The 10,846-nt window shown below is 46.7% G+C and overlaps 1 long non-coding RNA gene across 1 annotated transcript; it reads right to left on the bottom strand.

Annotated features, from left to right (window-relative positions):
* Positions 1-586: 586 nt before the first annotated feature.
* Positions 587-3,681, bottom strand: LOC120485560 (uncharacterized). Its single transcript, XR_005623917.2, has 3 exons — positions 2,728-3,681; positions 2,088-2,167; positions 587-1,471 (listed from the first exon to the last, which is right to left on the bottom strand). It is a non-coding gene; the product is annotated as an uncharacterized LOC120485560 (long non-coding RNA).
* Positions 3,682-10,846: the final 7,165 nt, after the last annotated feature.

Raw genomic sequence — 10,846 nt, 5'->3', positions numbered from 1 at the left:
AAACGTTACACGTTACACAAACAGTCACTTAAATTGTATTAACTCACCTTTGACGAAGTGATCACTAACGTTACACACACGAGCATTATCCCATTCGGCTCCTCCCGACCGCAGACATAGGTTTGCAAGCCGTTTTTCCAGAGTTTTTCGATCAATTTCTTGCATTTCCCCACTTATGAACAACAACTTTTTAGCCTGACTTCGTCATACTCATATTCTAGTCAGAATATGAGTCTGAGACCGCTCCATCCCAGCTAACACAAATACGTGACTGTTACGTAACTGCAACGTAATCTGGTGACCAAACTTTCGTCGTGGCGACGTAACCAGTTACGTTGTGGCAACCGGAAAAGTGAAATTCCCAGATACGTTGTCACGACGTAACTTTGTAACGTCGTCAGTAAGTAACTGCGACGTTGTGGCAACGTCATGGATCAATAGTCGTGTGTTGGTAACCAGTTGGTCATTTTAGTTTTAATTAATATGGGCGGAGAAGCAGTGGTCTAATTTAACTTGTCCTCATATGCCCAAAACTATTTTGGAGACTTTTCAATGGCATACGAAAGATACAGACTCAGTATTTGGTTAATTCATTTCATTTACTATAGAACAAAGCACAAACAACAGCAAAACCAGTGTGCAAACAGGTTTATAAACATTTAAATGAAGGTTTTACATGAATATAATTAAAATAATGTAAGAAATGTAATGTAAAAAAATAAAAATAATGATTTTCTATTTTAATATACTTTAAAATATAATTTAATCCTTTGATGCAAAGCTGAATTTTCAGAATCATTCATCCAGTCTTCAGTGTTACATGATAAAATATTATACACAGGAATAAATTACACTACTATATATTCACATGTTATAATATTTGTTTTTTGTTGTTGTTTTTTGTCAAATAAATGTAAGCTTTATAAGCATAATAGACTTCTTCCAAAAAATATTAAAAATAGTAACGTTTCCAAACTTTTGACTGGTACTGTTTATGATTTTATAGTTATACAAAATAAATTGTAGTTATTAAGACTGACTGACACTTTATTATTTAGTGTCATTATTTATTAAGACTGACTGACACTTTATTTTTTTTAGAGCTTGCTCAGTTGGGGTTATTTAGTGTTTAGCAATGTTGTTGATCTGTGTTGTGCTACTTTCATGTTATCAGTGTGAAGCTGCTTTGATACAATCTGTATTGTGAAAAGCGCTATATAAATAAATGTGACTTGACTTGACTTTATTATATCTAGTATTATTGAAGCAAAACATAGTCCCTATAACACTGCAATTTGTATATTTTAGTCTTCGAGAAAATGTTTTTTCCCTTTCTCTCACAAACATAACACATCAGTTACACCTTTTTAAATTATTCGTTGCAGGTGCGGTGCACGGTGTGGTGTACAGGTACATCTGTCCAAGCCAACATCTCACGCCTTGATCCCTTCCGCTGTGGATCCCAGAAAACCTGCAATAAAAAAATAGTACAGTTCAAAACAACAAGGATACATCTCATCTGGTATCACAAATTATCATTCGAGGTTCAATAAAAAAAATAGAGTTAGCTTAAATGCTCAATATTACGGCTTAAATAAAATATTTTGTTTATCTGCTGCTATATATATTGCGATATAAAAACAAATTTCAAGAGATTATTTATTTAGAGTGAATCTGCATTGAAAATTATAAACAAATTACAAGCATAGATAAATTCAAAAGAAGAAAAATACAATTGAAATAAGCAGTGCGTGATTTTTTTTAGGAAAGTCTAACTTATCAGGTACGGAAATTGAATTATCGAATGTAAAATAAGTCTTTACTGAGGTACAGCCTCTCCCTACAAAATGACAAACAACCAGCCTGAAAGACAATGTCTATAATAGTGTGTGTAATTTCTTCAGTACCGTCAGCAGAACCGATAACATCTGAGCTTATTGATACTGCGGTCTTCCTTAATTTGGCCCCTGTTTAATGTTTAACACCGGGTTTCGGAACCTATTCCTACGCATGGGTGAGTTCATATGGATGAAGGCCTGTTGTGTTTCGGTTTTGTTTGTGATAGTGGCAGCTATTGTGAAACTCACCTTCCTTATGTACTGAGTGTGGATGGCATCAAGATCTTGTCCTGAAGAATCACAGGGTCAAATGATCATTCATACCTCATCTGGTAACAAGAGCATAGCCATAACTTTAAAAACTCTAATAATATCTTTACCCCCTGATAATGTATTGCTGATGTACATTCAAACATTTTAAAGGCTAAGAGTATGAGCCATGAGTAAACTGGACAGATATCTGTGAAAAATAGCTTGCGTGCCTAAAGTTGTCAACCCCCTGAATTCAGCATTTAAAAGTAAAAAGAATTTCAGTATTTATCAGTAAAAACTACATTAAAAATACCTTTGAGTTGGACAGTATGATGTCCGTCTCATTGGCTAACATAATTAAAAACACACCTAGAGAAAAAAAAATATATATACCAATGACCATTATCCTGTTATAATAATAGTTAAATGAATTATTATAACTATGACCATTATAACATTATATTTGCCGCCTATTATTTAGCTGATTATTTAGCCTACAGGCTTCTCAAGGACAATCTCACTGAAAAAAACTGGGGTTAATGATTTTAAATTGTGAGACTTCATTCAAAAGCATAAATCCTACAGAGTACAGACCCACAACAATTGAACAGTAACTTATGTATGAAGTTTTGCTTACTAGTCGAGTTCATAGCCGTGCAGATTGTCTTGGACCAGGGGGTGCAGCAGGCAATCAGATGATCTTCTAGAAAATAACATGTCACAGAGCCAACAATGTTACATAGAATTTACAATAGGACAAATGGTTTATTACAAGGAAGCAAGCAAGAGCAGAGATGAAATGCAGAAAAGATAAAGAATATAAAAAATCGTAACGTAATATATTGTGCATGCAATAAATGCAAATTATTATCATGATAAACAATAATTCCCCCTTTGTTGTGGAGGGTTTTTTTCTGTTCCTCCTGAAATCACTTATTATCAATCTTTGTAAGTGACGTCATTAACAGTACGTTACAATGAATTATTTCAGGTTAAATAACTTAGCTTACTTCCCACCCACTGACAAATTACCAGCAAAACAAAACTATCAAAAACTGTTATCAACACAAAAAATGTGGTTAAAAACCCAAACTTATGTAAAACAAGAGCTCAATTGTAACGTAAACTTAACTTAGCTCTTCTGAAAACGGAGAGGCTAACGGACTTTTTCGGAAGACACAAAACCATTTCTATAAAGTAAATATTCAACAGAAGTGTATCAATTACACGTAAGAAAGGTGTCCGGAACATTTATATGTATTATTTGAGTGATTTTGGTAACTAAACTTACCTGAAAGCAGAGAAAACAACAGTGAGAGACTAGTCTTGCTGTTTGTCAGTTGATGAGGTTTCCTCGTTTCCATGGTTTCCATCTGCTCGTGCTCGCGCGCGCTCCTGTCTTTGAATCAGATAGCTTTTGCGACTCAATGTTTACGCGCATGTAACCGTCAAAAGGCACGCAGCATTTAAATAAACATCTAGAATTATAACATTTAACAATTTAAATATCTTTAATTTTAAATAATGAATTTAAAACGTCTCGGTTACGTATGTAACCCTCGTTCCCTGAGTAGGGAACGGAGACGTTACGTCAGAAGTGACGGAGATTGGGGGATTTCGCATAGAAAGCCAATCCTCTTCGAGTATTAAAACACGAGCCAATGGCATGCAATGCCTTGGGGCTGCGTAAATTTGCATAGCGTACTCCGCCCTACTCCGTGAGTATAAAAGGAGGAAGTGAACGCAACCGCAGTATGTCTTCGCTGAGGAGCCAAGACTGAACTCGGCCTCTACCCAGCGATACAGCAGAAGTGGCAGGGAGACGTAACGTCTCCGTTCCCTACTCAGGGAACGAGGGTTACATACGTAACCGAGACGTTCCCTTTCGTAGTCACTTCGAGTTACGTCAGAAGTGACGGAGATTGGGGGTCTGTGCCATCACGCCATCTTCAAGCTGTCTTCCAGTGCCCTGCGAAAGACTGAACCCCCGAGCTTTATCTCTTTTTTTTTTTTTTTTGGGGATCCGACTTTGACACAGGATTACCAAGGTACACTGGGAAACATATCCCGAAAGGGGACATGCTACCAGTTGCCTACCGAAGGGAGGACTTATGAACACATATGGCCACATAGGAACGCATATGGAACACTGGAGTACCAACCGCAGGTGGCTATTAATTTAAACTCCAGGGGTGGCAGATGGCTTGCCAAGGGAAGACACATGCTCAGAGAGGCTTACAGTGGATAATACACATGAGACGGTTACCATGGGGAACCGTGCGCATGGAGGCACCTAGCTAGCATCCAGAGCAACAGCAGTGGTGACCGCATCGTCGGTGCTGGAGGACTCAAGACTTCAATGGAAGAACTGAGGAAATATCGCACTTATCCAGTCCGGGGAGTGGAGTGGCGAGCAAGCGAAGACACCTGAGCGGGTCCAGTACCGGCCGGAACGAGTACGAGAGAGGACACTGGCTCAATTCGCAGATTATAGAATCTGGCGAAGGTGTTGGGTGTCGCCCAGCCTGCAGCTCTGCAGATGTCTGTTAGCAAGGCGCCGTGCGCTAAAGCCCAAGAGGAGGCTACACTCCGAGTGGAATGGGCCGTCACACCAAGGGGGCACGGAAGGGCTTGCTGCTGGTAAGACAAAGCAATGGCATCCACTATCCAGTGGGACAGCCGTTGCTTTGAGAGAGCCCTTCCCTTCTGGCTCCCTCCATAACAGACAAAGAGCTGGTCTGAGGTCCTGAAACACTGCGTCCTGTTGACATAGGTGCGGAGAGCACGTACCGGACAGAGCAGTGCCAAGGCTGGGTCTGCCTCCTCCGGGGGCAGCGCTTGCAGGTTCACCACCTGGTCCCGGAAGGGAGTGGTGGGAACCTTGGGCACATATCCAGGCCGGGGTCTCAGGATCACGTGAGAGTAAGCCGGCCCGAACTCCAGGCACGCTTCGTCAACGGAGAATGCGTGCAGGTCCCCCACCCTCTTGATGGAGGCCAATGCAACCAGGAGTGCTGTCTTCATGGACAGAAACTTTAACTCTACTGATTGCAAAGGCTCAAAGGGATGCCTCTGCAGAGCACTTAAAACTACTGAGAGGTCCCAAGAGGGTACGAGGGGAGGACGAGGCGGATGCAGCCTCCTCGCTCCCCTCAGGAACCTGATGACCAGGTCGTGCTTCCCTAAGGACTTACCTTCCACTGCTTCATGAGAAGCGGCAATGGCCGCGACATAGACCTTAAGGGTGGAGGGCGACAGCCTGCGCTCCAACCCTTCTTGCAGGAAGGAAAGCACGACACTGATCGGACATCTCCGGGGGTCTTCTCCGCGAGAAGAGCACCAATTGACGAAGAGGTTCCACTTCAACGCATAAAGGTGTCTCGTGGACGACGCTCTTGCGGAAGTGATGGTTGCCGCCACCACAGGTGGCAGCGAACTCAAACCTGCCTCGTCCCGTCCAGGAGCCACACGTGCAGCCTCCAAAGATCGGGACGAGGGTGCCACAGAGTGCCCCGTCTCTGAGAGAGTAGGTCTTGTCTCAGAGGAATAGGCCAAGGAGGTGCTGTCGCGAGGAGCATGAGATCGGAGAACCACGTCTTGGTGGGCCAATAGGGGGCTACCAGCAAGACCTGCTCCTCGTCCTCCTTGATCTTGCACAACACCCGTGCAAGGAGGCTCACTGGGGGAAACGCATACTTGCGTGGGCCCCGTGGCCAGCTGTGCGCCAGCGCATCCGAACCGAGAGTGCCCCAGGTCAGAGAATAAAACTGGGCGCAGTGGGCTGAGTCCCGGGAGGCGAACAGATCTATCTGTGCCTCCCCGAACTCTTTCCAGATCAGCTGGACCGACTGGGGATGGAGTCGCCACTCGCCGGAGATAGGACGGACCCGAGACAGCTCGTCGGCTGCCCAGTTCCGGTCTCCAGGGATGTGAACTGCACGAAGGGACCTCAGGTGCTTCTGACTCCATATCAAGAGGTGGCGGGCGAGCTGCGACAACTGGCGCGAGCGTAGACCCCCCTAGTGGTTGATGTACGCTACAGCCGTAGTGTTGTCTGAGCGGACAAGCACATGCTGGCCCTTGAGCAACGCTCTGAAGCGGTGCAGGGCGAGCCGTACTGCCAGCAGCTCGAGGCAATTGATGTGCATGAGGCGCTGGGCCCCCGTCCAGGAGCCGGCGGCTGCATGCCCATTGCACATGGCACCCCAACCCGTGGTAGATGCATCCGTGGAGACGATGAGATGCCTGGAAACTCGCTGAATAGGGACGCCCGTCCGTAAAAAGCTGAGGTTCGACCACGGGAAGAAGGTTCGCCGGCATGCCGGAGTCACTGGGACTCGGAGCGAGCCGCGATGCCATGCCCACCTCGGGACTCGATCGCGAAGCCACAGCTGAAGCGGTCTCATATGAAGCAAACCGAGCGGCGTTGCCGCGGCCGCGGATGCCATATGCCCCATGCCCCAGGAGCCTCTGAAAAAGTTTCAGTGGAACCGCACTCTTGCCCTCGAACTGACGAAGACAAGTCAGCAGTGAGTGCGCGCGCTCGTTCGTGAGCTGCGCGGACATGGCGACCGAGTCTATCTCCACGCCGAGAAAAGAGATCCTCTGCACGGGGCAAAGTTTGCTCTTTTCTCGGTTGACCCGAAGGCCCAGACGGGCTAGGTGCCGGAGCACCAAGTCTCTGTGTTCGCAAAGCTGAGCTCGAGAGTGTGCTAGTATCAGCCAGTCGTCGAGATAATTCAGGATGCGAACCCCGTGTTCGCGAAGGGGAACAAGGGCTGCCTCGACGATCTTCGTGAAGACGCGAGGGGACAGAGCTAACCCGAATGGGAGAACGGCGTACTGATATGCCTGGCCCTCGAAGGCAAACCGAAGAAACGGTCTGTGTCGAGGTAAGATGGACACATGGAAGTACGCGTCCTTCAGGTCGATCGCTGCAAACCAATCCTGATACCGAACACATTCGAAAATGCGTTTGGCCGTGAGCATTTTGAACGGTAGTCGATGGAGAGAACGGTTCAAAATGCGCAGGTCCAGGATCGGTCGTAACCCACCGGTCTTCTTGGGGACAATGAAGTAGGGGCTGTAAAACCCGGACCTCACCTCGGCCTGAGGGGGCTGTGACGCCGGCCTGCGGCCTCCTCGACGCCGGGGCCCGGGTGAAGGCTGCTGCTGGGGCCGGGCGGGAGGGAGGGGAGCCGCAGGGGGGCGTCCTCGGCGGCGAGCAGGGGGAGGCACCTGTGCCGACGACTGGGTGGAGGCAGCAGCTGGTCGTCGGGGCAGGATGTGTTTAATGGCCTCCGTCTGCTTCTGGGCAGTGGAGAACTGTTGGGCGAAGTCCTCGACCGCACCGCCGAAAAGGCCAACCTGGGATAGCGGAGCGTCGAGCAGACGAGTCCGCTCAGCGGTCCGCGTATCCGCCAGGTTGAGCCACAGATGACGCTCCTGAACCACGCTAGTGGCCATCACCTGACCAACGGCGCGAGCAGCCACTTTCGTTGCCCGGAGAGCAAGGTCAGTGGCGGACCGCAGTTCTTTAAATGCCGTCGGATCAGTCCCGCCCTCGTGCATGTCTCTGAGCAACTTCGCTTGGAAGACCTGCAAAGTGGTCATAGCATGCAGAGCGGAGGCCGCCTGTCCCGCCTCTCTGTAGGATCGCGCCGCCATAGCAGACGAGAACCCACAGGCTTTGGATGGGTGCTTAGGAGGACCACGGGTGGAAGCGCTCTGTGGACACAGCTGCATCGCAACAGAGCGCTCCACCGGGGGCATCCCAGTGTACCCACGGGCGGCCCCGCCGTCGAGGGGGGGAAAGGCGGGGGAGAGATCGCGCTCTCGAGTGGACAAAGGAGCCCCCCAAGAGCGCGACAACTCCGCATGCAGCTCGGGGAAAAAAGGTATTGGAGTCGGCCGTGGCTTTGCAGCGGCAGCCTTGTCCAAAAACCAATTATCCATCCGTGAGAGGTCGGGGCAGGATGGAGGTTTCCATTCTAGCCCGATACTCCCAGCGGCTCGAGACAGCATGGCCGTCATCTCGGGATCTGACGCGGACAACGCTGGAACACCCGAAGGAGGCAACGCAGCCGGATCTTCCTCTCCCGAGGAATCAAGCCCGCCTAGTGATGCTGTGATAGACATCGCATCATCATCTGGGGCGCTGCTCGAAGCAGCCGGTGCCACCGAAGAGACAACCGACCGAGTCGAACTAGCGCCCGCTGGCTCACGCACTGAGGCGGGAGGTGTGGCCCGAGGAATCGTCGGGGCTTTATCCCACACCGTCACCGTTAGATCGCCCGGTCCCCGGGTCGACGGGCCCCCTTTCGTGAAGGAAGCCGATCGAGTAGGGGGGACCGGGGCTCTCACTCTAGTGAGATCATTGAGCCGCGACCTCAGTGTGGAGATGGTCATGCTCCCACAGAAGGAACATGAGTCATCCACGAACGCTGCTGCTGCATGCTGAATGCCCAAGCAAACAAAGCAGCGTTCGTGACCATCAGATGACGATAGAAATCTACCACATCCAGAAGGGCACGGGCGAACCATCTTTAAAAAGACGTGCCGTGTGCAGCTCTTTTACAGAGAGGAGAGAAATTCACTCTTTCAGCGCTGAGGCTACCAGGGAGAAGCGCAAAGTCTGGCAAACCACTGCACAGATCGCAGGCAATGCAGAATCTCGCTGGGTACCGCCGTCACACCAACACTGAAGAGGACGCTCGTCTCGAAGAGTCTTGAATCAGCTTTGAGGAGTGAAGAGGTTCTCTTGGCTCTGAAGCGAAAAACATACTGCGGTTGCGTTCACCTCCTCCTTTTATACTCACGGAGTAGGGCGGAGTACGCTATGCAAATTTCCGCAGCCCCAAGGCATTGCATGCCATTGGCTCGTGTTTTAATACTCGAAGAGGATTGGCTTTCTATGCGAAATCCCCCAATCTCCGTCACTTCTGACGTAACTCGAAGTGACTACGAAAGGGAACTCATTGTAGTTCTCATTCACTTGACAATCATGCTTTTTTATACCATATTTTATAACCTTAGGAGGACGTACTGACGACGTTGTTGGTTGGTAATATGATGGTTATGAAATTACGAGCATACGACGTTGTAGTTACGTTGTCAATTGGTAAGTCATAAAGTGACCAAAAAGTACGAATATATTACGTAACTGTTACGTCGTGTGTTAGCTGGGATAGGGCTTTGATTATGAGGCGTGTCTTAACCAAACCAGGAAAAAAAAAACTCTGCACTCAACTGGATAGTCGGACAGAACAATGCAGTAAGTCAAATATTTTGCATAGCATAGTTGTCAACAACTGAACTTTCTTATTTTAGAAGTGTTGCTTCTTTCACTTGGTCCTTCATGAGTGCGACCAAAGGAGAAATCACAACGACCACATGCTTTTCATTACGTCCCATCTTCTAAACTTAGCGACCGTCAGAGCCAGCTGATAAGTTACACTTTTACTGAATATCTTTCCGATCGACAAATGCCTTGATTGCAGTTTTCTGTTTGTCTTTTAAAAGGAATTCGCCGTTGATTAATTTTTAAAACAGACGCGACAGCGGAATCTATACATCTCAATTCTCCAGCTGCAGTCATCTCTGATGGAAACCAGTTAGCGCTCTTTGATAACGTGATGATTACGTCCCTGCAGATCATCTGTCCATCATCATATAAAGCCCGCCCTGGCAATCTGTTTGGCCCGATCATTTTTTGCCTGATCATAATTACTCCTCAATGGATCGAGTTCAGACCGAACTTCCCGACCAAAAAATGTTGTGGGCGGAGTTCGGGCTGGCATCCAGGCTAACAACTTTTGGAACACGATTAAAACTCCTTGTGGTTTGATCGATTCAAGTAGCCATAAATGACTCAAAACACAGGCATTTTATGTTTGTTACATGCTTTCTAAATACAGCAAATAATTTCCTGCCCTCCATTTGTATTTCGTGCCATGGCAACGCAGTGGCGTGATGTCATGAAAACAAGCTATTGTGAAGGTTTTTCCGGAGGGATTTGTTGATGTATCATTCTTGGCCTGATTTATATGACATTTTATGCCTAAAAATAGGGCGGAAATCAATTTAATGCTATTGGCGGTATTTTCTGATTTACAGGGTAACAAAAAGAACTATTCATAATCCCCTCTGGTAATGTCTTTTCATTGAATCAACTAAATGCTAAAATAATTTTTAACCTTGTTTTTTTCAATGGTCAGATTCGTCAAAATATAAATTCTTGAAAATATATGCAAATTAGTGCCTATGTAATTAGAGATACCCTGATTAGCATATTTAAACATAAAATTACAGAAAACTCAAAATACATTATTTTCTCCCATTCATGTGAGCAATCAACTGGTTAAGTTTCATGGTGATATCTGTAAGTAAAAAGTTTTACCCTATTCACCTGTGTGGTGTCTCACCTTAAAGTCCCCGTGAACCGGAAGTTGCAAACGATTTTTCTCCAGTGCTGTGACGTATTTCCAAGTGAAACGGAATATTGAACAGAGGGCAGGGTTTTACTCTAGCGCTCCTCCTCTCCATCTCTCGCTCATAGCAAACTAACGGTTTGAGGGGAGTGGTTAAGCGTTTCCCCACCCAAACTGTGAAACCTACGTCATCAGAAAAAGAAACCGTTCCAGACCGGAAGTAACTTTTCAGATTTTGATTAAAGATTACTAAGGTAAAACATTTTTTTAATATATATTCACTTGCACGGATTAATTGTTCACCACAAGACTAGTAATATGGGCTAA

Source organism: Pimephales promelas, chromosome 1 (assembly GCF_988280905.1).
Source record: "Pimephales promelas chromosome 1, fPimPro1.hap1.1, whole genome shotgun sequence".
Lineage (NCBI taxonomy): Eukaryota > Metazoa > Chordata > Actinopteri > Cypriniformes > Leuciscidae > Pimephales > Pimephales promelas.
This window is presented reverse-complemented; position numbering and strand designations above follow the sequence as displayed.